Genomic DNA, 17,435 nt, shown 5'->3' with positions numbered 1-17,435 from the left:
ACAGGGAGGGCCTTGGAGGCCACTTCTACAAGTGGAACTCGGGTTCAGCTTGTTCCTCTGTTCTACCTCTTATGACACGCTGGGAGTGAGCCTGGATCTGGGGGACATCTAGCTGGAGTGGAAGAACTATGGCGAGAAGAGAAGCCGATCCCATCACCATTACCCGGGACTGTCAAGGGAGCCACGTGTTTACTGGTTGTGTTCCAGGAGAATCCAAGGGCGGGGAGCCAGCTGTGCTGGGAAGCAGCCTCTGTCACGTCCCAGTTGGTCCCAGCAATAATCTTGTGCCTACCAGAGGGCAGAACATTAACCCTTTGTCAATTTCCTTTACTGCTTGAAAGGGGAGAGAAAAGTGGAGAAAATACACCCTGTACCATTTCCCATCTCAACAGACATCTTTAAAAATGCAAGAACTTGGGGCGCCTGGGTGGCTCAGTGGCTGGGGCGTCTGCCTTCTGCTCAGGTCATGATTCCAGGGTCCCGGGATCGAGCCCCGTATGGGGCTCCCAGCTTGGCAAGAAGCCTGCTTCTGCCTCTCCCACTCCCCCTGCTTGTGTTCCCTCTCTCGCTGTGTCTCTCTTTGTCAAATAAATAGATAAAATCTTAAAAAAAAATAAAAAAGAAGAGAGTATGTTTTGTTTTTTTGTAAAACCTTAGGGCTTACTCCACAAAAGGAGAGGAATGGCAACTCGTATGCGAGAAGATGCTTGGCCTCACTACCAATCAGAGACACGCAAATTAGTGTCCCCTGGACCTCGGTCTCTTCCAGGTTTCAGTTCTGGGCCTGGTGGCTGACCAGTTTGAGAAGTGAGAGCTCAGGGCAGGACCACACTTGCACACATACACACTTACTTGTTCCTTAGCGGCAGACTGGACAGACTCTGCCGGAACCCATGCTAAGTAGTTTTAATTTGTGGAAAGGAAACGTTATTTGGAAAAATAGAGTTCTTAGTGCTTTTACACTGCGGTAGGGCTCGGAGTGCTGGAGAAAGCACTTTGAGAGCAGAAGTCCAGCCACGTTATTAGTAATTCATTGGCTTTCGCACATATGGGAGATAATGCATTCCTTGGCCCTGTGGTCCAGGTGGTCAGCTCTGCCAGCAAAGATCTGGAAATACTTCTGAGCCGAGCACCACGTGGGGTGGGCGGCTGCAGGGGGTGGGGGCCTCCCTTCTGCTGCAGCTGCCCGGGCAGCTGGGATGGAGGCTTCTCCTTTTGTCTGGTTAAATCAAGTGTCCGGGTTTAGCACACAGCCCTGTACGCTGCAGCCCGGACCTACTGAATGAAAACGGGAATGCTCACAGATGCCCAGTGAGCTATTTCTGGTGCCCCAGTACCCCCGTTTTCATTGTCCAGATGAGACCTGATTGAGCCCAGCTCCCGCATCCTCTAGAAAGTCCTGGGGTGTCAGGGTTGAAAGGTTGGGTGGGGCCCAGAAGCTGCACATTAAATCTAGAGTGGATCCCTGGGCTTTTTTGCACATTCTGTATGAAAATGAGCGCTCTACAGTATTGCTTAGTAAATTCACCCAGGGCCTGGATCTTAGTAATCTAACTTAGGTAGAGTAATCAGATTACTTGTCAAATACCTGTAATTACTCAACGTCTCTTTAATCATCAGTGGTAAGGCAGAACAATACTATAACTTTCCTATTGTAAACACAAATATCTAACAAATACATTTCATTGATTATTATACCTATCAGTGGTTGAAAAAAAAAATAGAAAGAAAGGAAATAACCCACTAGTTCATCGGTTGAGTGGGATGGCATGTAATGTTCTCACAGTTGGCGTGCCCTTCTTTTAATTGTTTTGTTGGGCTGGTGCTGAAATGAGCTTGAATTTCTCAGTATGCACTAATTAATGCTACAGAGAAGTGGCCAGGAAGTTCGCTACATGAGAGAGGAATCGAGTTTAGGATTAGCATTTGAACAGCATTTGCTGGGGGAAGGCAGAGGCAGCTGGTTTTCTCGCCCATGCAGAAACCTGCTTTGCTTCCATTATCATAGCGCTTTGATTCCAACATGCAAAAAAGCCTTTCATCCATTTCTTTTTGTCAGTTTCCCTAACAGGCAAGCGAAAGATGTGACGTTACCATCGAAATGCCCTTTACGTGGTCACCGATTAACGGATCAGTCGGGGACCATCCATCCAAGTGGCCATCAATCACCCCCATTGAAGGACAGGATTGAAATCATGCTCCTCCAATGTCTAACCACAGGAGAGAAAGAAAGAGTCCAGAATCTTGATATGTCAACCCCGGATTCATCAGGACCATCAGAAATCCAAGCCCTCTGTGAAGCTTCCCTAACCCATCTGGCATCCTTAGTGTCCCCCTTCCATGCTCTCTAACTGCATCTGTTGCTTTGCAACTCCCCACAATGTGTGCTGCAGTCACATGACACCCCATTATATTTCACGAGGGCTTGTCTTCACTCATTCAGTGGTGGGATACTATGTTAGACTGCATGGTCAGGCCTGTGAAGAGATGATCCTGGGCTGATACCTCCATGGTGAGTGTTGCTGGTGAGTTTCCTCGAGAAACAGACTCTGGGTGGCAATTAGCACCCAAAGCGTTGATTACAGCGTGGGGGGTGGGGATCAACCCCCATGGAATGGAGAGAGGAAGCAGCATTGGCAGATACCATCCCAATGAGGCCTCAGGAGTGGAGACGGCCTTTTGGAGTTGCCCCAAGTTGGGGCAAGGGGGTCCGTCATTTATGCCTCTGCAATAATTAGCCATCAGATATGGACTGCTCCAGAAAGGAAACATGACCTTGGGAGAGGCAGCTCTCCTGGCTGGGGAGCTCCCTGAGGACAGTGACAGCGGGGGACTGTCTGCTGGCAACACTTCCTGCAGCTGGGGAGCAAGTCCTTCAGTGCTGAAGTGGGATCTCAGCAGCCTCCGTAACAATGAGCGCACATCTCTGGAGCAAGGATGTTCTGGGTAGAGGAATGAACAAGTGCAAAGACCTAAGGCAAGAGTTTGCTTGGTGTGTGTAAGCAACAGAAAGGAGGGATCTAAGTATACTAGAGGGAATGTGCTAGAAGACAGGGAGTGGAAAGGCAGGCGGGAGCTTACGGGCCAGGAGTTCTGGGTCTGTTCTGGTGGCAATGGGAGCCGTTTCCGGGTTGAAGCGGGAGAGGAACAAGATTGACTCTGACTTTTGCAGATCACGCTGGCTATCAGGTGTAAGTGGGCTCTGGGGTGAAGACTGGAAATGGGGAAGCAGTAAGGGGTTGTAGCAGGTAGGGTATGAGAGGACAGTGACTTGGATTAGGGTTCTGGCAGGGAAGCTGATGAGCAGTGGTCAACGTCAGGATTTATCTTGGGAGCAGAGCCAATGGATCTTGCTGACTGGTTGGATATAGGGTTTGAGGGAGAAAGATAATTAAAGAGGACTCCCACATACAAGCCTGCCCAAGTGGGAGGCAGGGGAGATAGAAATAGTTTGGATGCAATTAGATATGAGTGGAGGATAGAGAGGCGAATGAGTTAGGATTTGTTCTGGACATGGTAAGTTTGAGATTCCCGTCTTAGTCTTGGTTCCCCAGAAACAGATTCTGAGATACGAGTTTGAGTGCAGTAGTTGGATCAAGAAAGGGTCCAAGGAAACACAAATAGGGAGGTGGGGAAGGGAGAGAGGGAAAGAAGGATGCCATAGGGTTTACTTTACCAAGCAAGTTACTGATGTAGAGACACCCAGACCTGACTATTGCCAGGGAGCTCTAGAAAGCAGCACAGAGCACGCACTGCAGAGCAGTCCCACCCAAGGGGTAAGGATGCTGGCATATTTGTCAACCACTCTTATGTGCGCTCCTGAGTTATTAATTCCTTGGCACATCTGGCTAGCTGTATGTTTGAGCAGAGTAGGCTCTGCCAGCCAGAAGCAGTCCTTGGGCTGAGAGGCAGCTGCTGGCCACCAGAAGCCGGGCTGGTGGGTCCTAAGATGGTACCCCAGTGGGAAAGAATAGATCCAGTGTCAGGACCTAGTTAAGACACACCAAGGAGGTGCTAGGATGTAAGGGAGCCAAGTTCAAGGGCCAATTACATAGTTGACTGTCAAGTCACAAAGAGAAAAATCACTCGGGCAGATGAGGCGGTGGTCTGATCTGAGGGATGCCCAGGGACAGAGCTTCTTGGCACTTGGCACATCTGTAGAAGACCCCAAGTCAATAATAGTAGACCTCACCGATTCCAGAATCCCAGTGGGATTGTATGGATCAGTACGGGATGTCAGAGCTGCTTCTTCGGGGAACTTAACCTCAAGACTGATGAGGTAACTTTCTCAAGGTCATCTATAGACTTGAGGTGCTATGAATGCTCCTCTTCTACAAATGCAGGCGCTGGGGTGCAAGAAAGAGAAGGATTTTTCTTACACTCTGCACGTTTGCCAGAGTCCCCAGCTAGAGCACACGGCACACATAAAAGCTCATCTCGGTAATTGTTTCTACGAAGGAGGCTTGACGATTTTATCAATATTCATGCAAAACGATTTTTTTTAAAGCTAATAGGCATGTCAAAACATCTCAAGGCTGAAGGTCACATTATTCAGAATCCTTTTCTTCTCCTATAGTGCTTTAATTCTATGTCATCTTTCTGTCACAGTCCAGCACACGTTCCCAAGTAGTAGTAATTACTCCATTACTTAATCAAACTCCCAATCAATTAGGACCTACTGTCAAATGTAATCAGCTTTTTATCTTAAACAGGCTGTCGTCTCGTCTCTAAAGTCACAGTCGATGGAAATGCTGGAATTTTCCTAAAGAATGGCTGAATGTTGGGACGCCGGGGTGGCTCAGGCGTTAAGCGTCTACCTTCGGTTCAGGTCATGATCCCAGGTTCCTGGGATCCAGCCCCGCATCCGGCTCCCTGCTCGGCGGGGGGCCTGCTTCTCCCTCTTCCACTGCGTGTGTTCCCTCTCTTGCTGTCTGCCTCTCTGTGTCAAATAAATAAATAAAATCTTGAGGAAAAAAAAAAGAATGGCTGAATGTAACCTCCTTGTTTCCTTTTCCAGCCCCTGGTCCTCTAGCTCGGGAACCTGTAACTGGTTTTCCAGGCAGAGGTCTCTCTTGATCAAAGGCGGTGGGTGTGGGGGAGTGAGGTAAAGCTTTGCAATTTAAATTTCAACAGCCTCCAATCTGGAGATGATCCTGAAGCTTCTCCTAGGCATACCAGGGGACTGGATTTCCCCTCAGGTCCAGCTTTTGCTCTTAGCAATCTTTGCTTGGGTCCTTCATGTTGGTTTGGCTTAACTGTGCTCTCAAAAAGTGTTTAAGATCCTGCCGGCAGAAACCCCACCCTTCCAGTTCTCATTAACTCCCACTCAGAGGTTCCTAACCTGAAGCTCATGGAGCACTAACCATCCATAGATTTGTTTCAAGGATTCCATGGACCATTTCAAATGAGTCCGAATTGATGTGGCTCTGCATTTAGGCTTTTCCAAGGTAAAGCTCTTTCCACAGCTTCTCAAAGAAATAGGTGACCTGAGACAAGACTGAAAACCACTTTTTTCCCTTATTCCTTGTAAAGAGGTTTCAAAGAAATAATTTTCCTTTGTTTTATGTTTTCCCTTTGAACTAGCTCTTCAGTCAGGGCATCAGTCGGGCTGCTCCCCCTCCATCCGAAACACCTTCTATAATTTTTTTTTATTTTTAATTTTTTTTGGCATTCATGCCAGATCGCTCACATTTATACTCCAAACCCATACACTGAGGTAGGAAATTATTTCTAACTCTCTGATTCTTAAAGTGGTTAATTTATTTTCCCCCTGGAATGGGCATTAAGATTTTGTCATTTCCTCATGTATTTATAAACTGGAAACTTAGACTCTGATCAAATAAAGATGTCCCACTGGGTTTACCATGCTAGGGGACAGGACAATGAAAGGATGTTCTGTGGCCGAAGGAGGAAATCCTTCTCATATCACACCGAGACTTTTCCTTCTCCTGCTGGATTTCACACTCACGATCAATAACCACGTGCCACATGGGCAGCTGCATGGCACCCTGGGGTCAACTTTACCAGCACGTGTATGCTAAGCAGTTATGGTCTTACCTGCTACCTTAAAGAGACAGAGCCATAATCTCCCAGTATTTGTCTTCTAAGCTCTTCTCCTGACTTAGGAAAGCCAGGTTGGATGTTGTTGCTGTTGGGGGTTGTTTGATTTTTGGACGTGATCTGGAGGTGGGCTCATCAATGGTCAAGGAAAGCCATGCCAGGAAGTTTGGACATTATGCCAACCACAATGCAAAACCACTAAAGGATTTAAGTTAAAAAAGAGAAGAAGAAGAAGGAGAGAAGGAGGAGGAGGAGGAGGGGAGGAGGAGAAGAAGTAGTAATGATCAGATTTACATTCAAAAAGTAACACTTTCAGGAATAAAAAAGGGAGGCATAAGATTTGGAATCCACATGTCAGGCTAGAAAAGTGTTCATCTGTTCTAGATTGAATGCGGTGGTGATGGAGAGAATGGGCCAGATGTGGGAGACTTAGGACATGGGAAGTGAGTGAGTTACCGTGACCATCAGAAGGGAGTAAGAAAGGAATCAAAGATTACCTCTTTGTTTCTGGATTGGGTCGGGGTAGATGATGGTGCCAATTACTGGTAAGAAACAATAAGCAGGTTAGGTGCGGGCAAAGAAAGAGAGGTGAGGAATTCAACTTTGGACTTGTTGATTTTGAAGTGCCTGCAAATCATTCAAGAAAAAATATCCTGCAGACAATTTCAAATACAAAGCCAAGAGCCTGGGGAAGAAGTAGAAACATAGGTATCCCCATCAGTATGTAGATAATTAAAAATTACCTACATAGTTGGGGATGATGAAAAAATTAGGTACAAGACAAACCCTAATATATTAAAAAAATTTTTTTTTAAGAGAGAGAGTGAGAGAGGGACAGAGGGAAAGAGAGAGAATCTTAAGAAGGCTCCACACCCCGCATGGAGCCCGACACAGGGCTCAATCTCATGACTCTGAGATGACCTGAGCCAAAATCAAGAGTCAGACTCAACTGACTTAGCCCCACCTAATATATGATTTTAATTTTTTCCTTGAGTAAACTCTATACCACACATGGGGCTCAAATTCACTACCCTGAGATTGGAGTCACATGCTCTACTGGCTGAGCCAGCCAGACATTCCAGAACCCTAATAGTTAAGACACAGATTAACAAAGAGGAGACTAACAAGAAGTCACCAGGGATTAGAAAGGAAAAAAGTGTGTGTTGTCACCTGGATGAGCCCTAAGGACAATTATGACAAGTGAAGTGAACCAGTCACCATAGGAAAGCCATTGCATGATCCCGCTTGTTTGAGGTATCCGGAGCAGTCAAATTCTCGATTCCCTGGAGCAGGGGCAGAAATTAGAATGGTGGTGTCAAGGACTAGGGGAAAAGAGGAACGGGGAGCTAGGGTTTAATGGGTATAAAATTCCAGTTGTGCAAGAGGGAAAGAATTTTGGAGATGGACAGTGGTACTGGCGGCTCAACAATTGAATGTACTTAATGCCACGGAACCATAGGTTTAAAAGTGGTTGAGGCAGTATACAATATGCTACATGTATTTGCCACAATTTTTTTAAAAAGATTTTATTTATTTATTTGACAGACAGAGATCACAAGTAGGCAGAGAGGCAGGCAGAGAGAGGGGGAAGCAGGCTCCCTGCTGAGCAGAGAGCTCGATGTGGGGCTCAATCCCAGGACCCTGAGATCATGACCTGAGCCGAAGGCAGAGGCTTCAACCCACTGAGCCACCCAGGTGCCCCTTTGCCACAATTTTTAAAGTGTGCCAGAGAAGCCAAGAGAACAGAGCATCTGGAGAGAAAGGGTGTAGTCAACAGGTATGTCAAGAGGCCAAGCATGATTGGGACTGAAATATGTTTAGTCAAGCAACATAATGACCACTGATGTTCTTTTATAAAGTAGTTTTACAGGTGTCATGGGGATAGAAGTCAAATTTCTGTGGGTTAAAGAATGAAGGGGGGTGGGGCACCTGGGTGGCTCAGTGGGCTAAGGCCTCTGCATTCGGCTCAGGTCATGATCCCAGAGTCCTGGGATGGAGCCCCACATTGGGCTCTCTGCTCTGCAGAGAGCCTGCTTCCTCCTCTCTCTCCCTGCCTGCCTCTCTTGCCTACTTGTGATCTCTGTCTAATAAATAAATAAAATCTTTAAAAAAAAAAAAAAAAAGAATGAAGGGGGGCACCTGGCTGGTTCAGTCACTAGAGCACACAGCTCTTGATCTCAGGGTTCAAGCCTGACATTGGGCCCAGAGCCCACGTAGAAAAGAATGGAGGGCTTCTAGGTGAGATTGCATTGTAGTTTTAAGAGATAAGGTGCCCCCTCTTTGCTGCAATATACAATAAATAACATATAAATACATATAAAATATAAAAACAGATGTCAAAGAAAAGTCAGAACTGGATAGACTTTAAGGCAGTGAAAACAGATTTTATTCATAAAGCTATTGCAATAGAGGAAGAGATTCTAGTATAGAATCGGGCTTGAATTCCAGAAACAGCTAGAAGTAATGGGGAATTACAACCAAGGAACAAGTTTTGGGGAGGGGGCATTGGTGATGGACAATGACTATGAGGAGACACCACACCTGGGGAATTATAGTTGAACCCAGCTAACAGAGTGTTGCTCAAGGCCACCCAGGGTGATCTGACATCACATTGGGGGGAGGGGATAGTAGTAGTAGGAAGTTTGATGAGATATCAAGGGTAGGGAATTCTTACTAAACTGAGATGGTTTTTTTTTTTTTTCAAAATTTTTTTAAGTGACCACTACACCCGGTGTGAGGCTCAAACCCATAACCCCAAGATCAAGATCACATGCTCTACCAACTGAGCCAGCCCTGTGCCCCTAACCTGAGGATTCTTGCTCAGACTGGATCCCACAAGGAAGCACAGACAGGCCTTGTTAGGGAGAAAGTTGAGGGCACTGGCTAAAATTTGGTCAAGCAAGAACTCCTTGTCATAGTCCAAAAAAAAGAACACAAACACTTTTCTGCTGGAACAAAGCCAAGCTACCAAAAACCTGGTGACTGATCTTAAATATTCTCAACATCATATGGAACAGTATTTCCATGTTGCTGTAGGGAAGGCAAAAAAATTCTTTCTCTACTCTCTTTGGTTCAGTGGGTGGAGTCTATGAATCAAACTGAAAAAAAAAAAAAAAAGACAGATTAACAGGAGAAAAAAAATAGATTTAGTTCTTTACCTATAAGGGGAGTTCATAAAGAAATGACTCAAGGGGCGCTGGGTGGGTTAAAGCCTCTGCCTTCAGCTCAGGTCATGATCTCAGGGTCCTGGGATCGAGCCCCCCATTGGGCTCTCTGCTCAGCAGGGAGCCTCCTTCCCCCCTCTCTCTGCCTGCTTCTCTGCCTCCTTGTGATCTCCGTCAAATAAATAAATAAATGAAATCTTTAAAAAAAAATGTTCTTAAAAAAAAAAGAAAAAAGAAATGTGACTCAAGAAGGAAGTTAGATGAGCCAAAGGGAAACAGAAAGAGAGACAAACTGAGAAACAGACTTTCAACTCTAGAGAACAGACTGATGGTTGCAAGAGGGGAGCAGGTGGGAAGTGGGGGAAACAGGTGGTGGGGACAAAGAGTGCACTTGTCGTGTTGAGCACCAGGTGATGTATGGAAGTGTTGGCATGGGGCACCTGGGTAGCTCAGTGGGTTAAAGCCTCTGCCTTCGGCTCAGGTCATGATCCCAGGGTCCTGGGATCGAGCCCCGCATCAGGCTCTCTGCTCAGCGGGGAGCCTGCTTCCCTTCCTCTCTCTCTGCCTGCCTCTCTGCCTACTTGTGATCTCTCTCTGTCAAATGAATAAATAAAATCTTTAAAAAAAAAAAAAAAGGAAGTGTTGGCTCACTGTACTATACTCCTGAAACGAATATGACATTGTATATTAACTGGAATTTAAAGAAAAACTTAAAGAAGAGAGGGTTAGCCTGGAGTCTCCAGTGTAACCCCAGGTTTCCTTGAAATGTGGAGGAAGTGGGAGACTCCATGTCAGGGTGAGGCGGGAAAGACTCAGTGGGCCTTGCTGGCTTTGCAGGTGGAGGAAGAGGCCACAGGCGAGGGGTACAGGCCTCCGCTGCAAAGTGGAAACCGCAGGAAATGGGTTCTCCCCGGGAGCCTCCAGCAGGAACAGGGCTCGGCCAAAACCCAGACGGTAGCCCAGCGAAGTCCTCGCCAGCCTTCTGACCTCTAGCACTGTGAGACAATGTGTGTTTTTTTAAAGCAAAAAAATAAAAATAAAGAAGGAGGAAGACAGAATTCAGGGATTATGAGCCATTATATTTTTATTTTTTTAAAGATTTTATTTATTTATTTGACACAGAGAGAGAGGTCACAAGTAGGCAGAGAGGCAGGCAGAGAGAGAGGGGGAAGCAGGCTCCCCGCTGAGCAGAGAGCCTGATGCGGGGCTCGATCCCAGGACCCTGAGGCCATGACCTGAGCCGAAGGCAGAGGCTTAACCCACTGAGCCACCCAGGCGCCCCTTATAAACCATTTTAACAAAGGGTAATAAATTGATTGTGGAGAAGTAACTAGACAGAGAAGGAAGGGTCGGGCATCTAAGAGCAGTAAATTAATCGCGGAGAGACGAATACGTAGGGAAAACTAAAGGAAGATCAAAGTCATGTGATGAGGTTTGATAAACAGACTCGAGGGGTCTTTCCCATCCACGAGGGTTGTCTTGGTGCTTAAGGTCGTCCTCCTTTTCCCGGTTCAGGATGGGGAAATAACTTTACAAACAGAGATAACTTGACAGAGGGAAACGGATGCCATCCTGCCTCTCGATAGAAAGACGCCGGTCAGTGAGATTTTCCTGCGTCTGCTGTTTCTCAGTCACCTTCAGCTCCAAATAATCCTTGTGCCAAAGTGGCGTATTTTGGGGTCACGTGCTCTGATCCTTTTCATTGTCAGGATGAGACCTGAGTGGGATGCTGGGCCCCATGTGGAATGCTGAAGGCAGTTGTGAAAAATAGACCAGGGGGAGGGGAAATACGAGTGAGTGAGTGAGTGTGCATGTTTGTGTGCACATGTGGGTATGTGTGAGAGAGAGAGAAAACCCTCCCACTAAGTGTAAGCCCAAATTCCAAAGTATGTGAAAAAAAATCTAAGAACGCCAACAAAATGAACAATCAAAAAATAAATTCACTCAATTAATTATTTTGAACTCACGCTCCCTCACAAATAGTTAAGAATAGTCACAAAAGAGAGGGTGTGAGGAGTATAAGAAAACTAGACACTAAGGCAGACAAAACAACCTTTAAATCTTCAGAAAAGAAGAAAGGATATGTTGCATATATCCAGCAAAATCAGAGATGTTAAAACAAGGAACATTTTGAGAACGAAAAAGAATGTTTGGGAATGAAAAACGTAATTTGAAAAAATTCCGCTGAAGAAGTGGAGAACAAAGTGAGGGTCATCGTCTGGAAATCAGAACAAAAGGGCAAGAGAAACTGAGGAGAGCAGAGAACAAAACTGCGGGAGCTGTTTCAGAGACCAAACATCTGATTCTTCACCAGACAGACTCTCAGAAGGTCGGTGGAGAAAATTCTAGAGATCCAGGAACTTGGATATTAAAAAAAAAACAACCCACATCTTTATTTTCCCTAACCTCTAACAGACATAGAGCATTTCCTTCTGTTGTTAGTATAAGCAACAAAACACAGTAGTCCTGTGACTGGGCCACCAATAGAAATCCTAGATATTTTCAGTTATTATAGATCTCTTGAAATTAGTCTGCACACATTACTATTTTTTTTCAAGATTTACTTATTTTTAAAAAGATTTTACTTATAGTAAAAAATATTTACTTACAAAAAGATATTTACTTATTTACTTTTAAAAAGATTTTTCTTTATTTGAGAGAGTACACACAAGCTGGGGGGAGGGACAGAGGGAGACACAGACTCCCCACTGACCAGGGAACCTGACACAGGGCTCGATCCCAGGACTCTGAGATCATGACCTGAGCCAAAGGTAGACGCTTTACTGACTGAGACACCCACGTGCCCTGTAAGATTTTATTTTTAAGTAATCTCTGCACCCAACATGGGGCTCAAATTTACAACCCTGAGATCAAGAGTCACACGTTCAGGGTGTCTGGGTGGCTCAGTCTGTTAAGTGTCTGCCTTCGGCTCAGGTCATGATCTCAGGGTCCTGGGATTAAGAACCCTGCAATGGGCTCCCTGCTCAGCGGTGAGTCTGCTTCTCCCTCTCCCTCTGTGCTCTCTCTCCCTCTCTCGCTTTCTCTCAAACAAAAATAAAATCTATAAAAAAAAAAAAAATCACATGCTCTACTGACTGAGCCAGCCAGGAGCCCCGCTCATTACTATTTTAAAAAGTCATGGAAGTTATTAAATTCGCTACTAGATTTTGTTATTTAAGCATATAACTCTAACAAATACAATAACACATATAACTACATGACAAATTTATTTCTTAATATTTTGTTAATTATATTTCAGCAGAGCTGTTTTTATAATCTGTTAACTGAAAGAGAGCCAACTGAGAAGTAGCTTAGTAAATGCTTCACTCGTCCCCTTACTGAGCATGAGCACTATGGTCCCGGAGACTGTCTTTCAGGTTACTTTGAAGAACTGTTCCAAAGCCTGTGAGTTCCAGGGGATTCTATATACAAAAAGGGGAAGGAGGTGTATGAGCTTGCAAGCAATTCTCCAAACACTCGTGGGTCACCAGGTGTAATTTGTTTTGTTGTAAAGACTAAGGTTTATTGCTTTTCACACAGACAAACAGAATACCCTTAAGTCATCATAATACACTATGTTTCTATCATAATGATTATATTGCCTGCGTGCCTCTGTTTCCCTGGTTTTCTGGTTCTTGTGTGTGGCTTCTCCTTGAAGTCACTTGAGAGGGCCCCAGAAGGCTAACAACGGTTGCCGATTTTTTTTTTTTTTAAGATTTTATTTATTTGACAGAGAGATGCCATGCGGGGCTTGATCCCAGCATCCTGAGATCATGACCTGAGCCTAAGGCAGAGGCTTAACCCACTGAGCCACCCAGGCGCCCCTCAGTTGTTGATTTTAATGCACTACAGTTTTAGGACATGAACTCTATGCATTCAGGGCACAGAATGCATACGTATATCTTGCATTTCAAAGCGTTATTGTGCAAAGGGGTTCATAATATAAAAGATAAGAACCTTTAATTTGGAAAATGGGAGTTTCATAAAGAAAGATATCAAGGGAAAATTAACTAAAGAAATGAAAACGAGAATAGGATTTCTGGACCTGAAGGACATGAATTTCCAGATCGAATGGAGAGTCTGTGTGCTTAGACCAATAAATGAGGATCCACGTCAAGATCTAGGATCATGAATTTGCAGAACTTATGTGAAGACCCCCCAGAATCTTCCAAAGAAACAAAAGAACTTATGAAGACTTGGGCATCGGGAATTCATCCCACAGCTTATCTGCAACACCGGAAGCCAGAAGACAATGGAGAAAAGTCTTCAAAATTTTGAAGGAAAATTTTCTCCAGCCCAGAATTTTATATGCAACCAAATTATCAATCTTAATAGATATGAGTGCACACAGAAGCTTCTGCTCCAGCAAAATGAAGGAAGAAATCACAGAAAGTACGAGACAGGGATTCAGCAAACTGGTAATCCAACACAGGGGAGAAGTGAAATTCCCAAAATTACAGCAAAGGGTAGTCCCAGATTAATATCTCTCCAGCAGTTCTACAGAGCAGGCAAGAGGATAAAGGGATTCCCCAAGAACAAATGCAAATGATAGCGTATTTGATGTTTCAACATATCGGAAGATTTCGTCTCCCGCAGAGATTGGAAGATAAATCAATGATAGCTACTTTTAGACACATCCACTTGTATCTGAAACTTGGTTTGTGGCGGAGGTAAGATTACAAACCTCTAGGGAATGTATGGTTTATTCGATAAACAGCCCTGGGAGAATTAGTTATCTGCATAAAAAAGCAAGTTGGATCCCTATCACAGAGAGAAACCAATTCCAGGTATCTTCTGAGCCTAAATCTGAAAAGTGAAATCATAGATGAGTAGGAAAATATCTTACCTATATAAGAACACACAAATCTCAACAGAAGTTACAGGTACTTGTGTAATAATTATATATATAAATTATTACTCAATATTACTCAAAAATTATTACTCAATAATAAATTATTACTCAAATTTGAGTCATAAATTTACAATTTAAAATTTCTTTTAATTAGGGATACCATACATACATAGAAAAGACAAGGCCCTCTGGAGGAAGCCACTTGTAACTCATTAAGTGACAGGATTAATACCCAGTGTATTTCAATAACTTTTACAAAACAATAAGATAAGTTTCATTGGAAAGAAGACAAAAGAATGAGCAGGTCGTGCCAGAAGGGGGAGACAGGAATAATAAATAGCATATGAAATGATGCTTACCGTCGTATTAGCCAACAGGGAAATGCCAGTTAATCCCAATAATCTACCATTTCATACTTATTTAAAAAAAGATTTTATTTATTTATTTGAGAGAGAGTGTGTGAGTGAGAGAGAGGAGGAGCAGGGGCAGAGGGAGAGAGAGAGAAGCAGACTCCCCTGTTGAGCAGGGAGCCTGACACAGGACTCCATCCCAGGACCCTGGAATCATGACCTCAGCCAAAGGCAGACATTTAACCGACTGAGCCACCCAGGTGCCCCTACCACTTCATACTTACTTATGAGAGTCTCGATTTTCTTCTGATACCCTTTTCCTCCCCTATGTCTTGGGTAAATCGTGGTTTAAGGCAATCACAGCTAACAAGGCCACAAGGCAATATCTGCTGTGCAGTTGTGGGAAAGGATTATTCACTCTAAAAAGAAAAGACATGTAAGGAAGTAAGAATCTTGGATATTTTGGGGTCTCCCGGTGATGCCTGGAGCTATGGCAGCCACCTTGTGAGTGTGAATAGAGTGAGGCTGAAATGAAGACACTGAGTTGCACACAGTAGAAAAATGGCAGAAACCTGGTCCTTGATGAATTGTTGAATTAACCAACCCTCGTAATGCCAAACCAGGTTTTGTATATCTGTGGAGGGGAGGGAGACATAGAATAACACATTCCCTTATTGTTGCAGACCTTTTGAATTTGGTTTTCTAACAGTTGCAGCTTAAATCATCCTAAGTGTCTCTGACACTAAACTGCAAATTACTCAAAAGAAGGGACGTGTCTTTTTCACTTTTATCCTCTGTACTAAAAACACTGCTAAACAGAGGCTCAAAAATTACTTAGTAAATAAATGAGAGACTATCTAGTCAGGATGGCTCTAGACAGAATGGTAAAGGAAGTGGAAGGCTTTTTTTTTATATTCCTCTTTCTTGGTCCGCTTTCCTATCACTCCCCACCCACATATTCCCACGACACCCACAAGGCCCTCTTAAGTTCTTCTGATACAAAGTGACAAGCGATGAAATTTTTCTCCCCTTCTCCATGCCCTTTATCAAAAACACCCCTTAACATTGTCATTCCCTCCAGAGTCTCACACACTGCAAATGTTAATATTATTAACCAATTGTACCAAAATAATTAGTTCCTTAATTTAGCTTCCCGCCTAGATCACATCTCCATTTTTACAGCTATCTGTGAACGCTTAACCAAAGAAGTCTCTTTTAGGGTTCCCAGACCAAATTCCAACATGGCGGGGCAGAAGTTTCCACCCTGCAAGGCACCAAGCAATTTCCTCAGACATCCTGCTGGTGTCCAAGAATTCAAGTCAAATCTGACACCGTCTACCCAGAGAAAGCATCAGATCCCACAGGTTAAGGATTCAGTCCCACAAGACTGCCCCGGGGCCCACCCCAGATGCCAGTTGCAAGCCCCAGGCTGTTACCTGTGCTTCCGACCAACTGGCTTCAGATCGGCTACTTGGATGACCTCTTCTTAGGTGGCATTAGTTTGCTAGAGCGTCTCGCAGAACTCAGGGAAACACGTTTACCAGTTCTTAAAGGATACGATAAAGGATACGAATCAATGGCCAGGTGGAGAGAGAGAGCAAGGTCCCGAATAGAAGAGCTTCTGTCCTCGTAGGGCTTTGGGCCAGCTCGGTGACACGTGGGAGTCTTTGGGCTCTGAGAGAGCAAGAGCTCAGAAAATGAAAAAGCTCTCCTCTGCGGCTTTATTACATAGTCATGATTGATTAAGTCGTGGGCATTGCCTGATTCAACCTCCAGCCTATCTCTCCTTCCTGGAGGACTAGGGGTAGACTTGAACCCTCCATTCATGGTTGGTCCTCCTGGCAAGCAGCCCCTGCCCTTGGGTGGAGTCCAAAAGTCACCTTTATATTAATGAGGCACCGTCTCACGTCTCCATTAGAAGCGTGTTCCAGGAACTGTGCATGAAGACCAAATACAGCTGAATGACCAAGTAGGTATTTCTTACAAATGATTATATCGAAAAGCCAATGGTGGGAAGATGGAGCCCAAGGGCAACGTTGGTAAGATACTGCAGGTGTCGGGGTGTTTTCCCAGCACCTCTCGGCACCTTGCGTACACACGGCCTGTGCCTCCTGCTCTCCCTCTTCCCTGTTGAGCCCGCCCCATATGGGCCAGTGGAGGCTCATGACGGCGGGAGTAACACAGGCATCTCCACTAGAAGCCTCACGAGGAATGAGACCGGCCGACCTCGAGCTGTACCCCAGGTGGAACACGATTAGCCTGTTTCTTCTCAGGGGCGAGATAAGTGTGAAATTAATTATTCATCGAATCTGGGCCAGCCCTTGAACCGTGGCTGACCAATTGGCCAACTCCAGGTGGCACCATTCGCACAAGTTTTATTCACGAGGGAGCTTGTCGCACAAACCGGTGTGAAGAGTGCCCCCTGGAGTTGTGTGACGATGTGCTCCTAGTCCGAACTCAACAACCAATGAAATAGACGCGGTGGCCTAGAGATGATCTCTCTTCACTCGGTGAGTGGGAGAACCCTCGGGAAGTTTCCAGGGCTGCCTCTTGCCCGAGGTCCTTTTGGGGTGAGGCGGGAGGAGAGCAATGAAGCCAGGCAGAGTAGAGACCGATGCCAGGAGACAGCCCTCCACGGCCGTGGTCTCAGCCCGGGCTGCATACAGCAATCAGCGGGGAAGCCACCAAAACCGATGCTCGCGTCTGAAGTAACTGGTCTGGGGTGCAGCGGGGGCATCTAGAATATGAAAATGTCTCCAAGGGAGCCCGTGAGCCGCCAGGTGGTGAACCACTGCTCCAAATCTGTTTCAGCTGGCAACCCCACCCCGACCCCCGAACCCGTACTAGTGCCCCAAACCCCACCTTGTACCAGAAGTGTTTTCTCTTCCCTGTAGCCCATTAGTTAATCTACATAACATGCCTGCAGGGCAGATCAATGCTGTTTGCTTTTCTTTTCTTTTTTTTTTTTAAGTAGCCCCAATGTGGGGCTTGAACTCAACCCTGAGATCA

The sequence above is a fragment of the Martes martes genome (assembly GCF_963455335.1).
Source record: "Martes martes genome assembly, chromosome: 13".
In the NCBI taxonomy this organism is placed as follows: domain Eukaryota; kingdom Metazoa; phylum Chordata; class Mammalia; order Carnivora; family Mustelidae; genus Martes; species Martes martes.
This window is presented reverse-complemented; position numbering follows the sequence as displayed.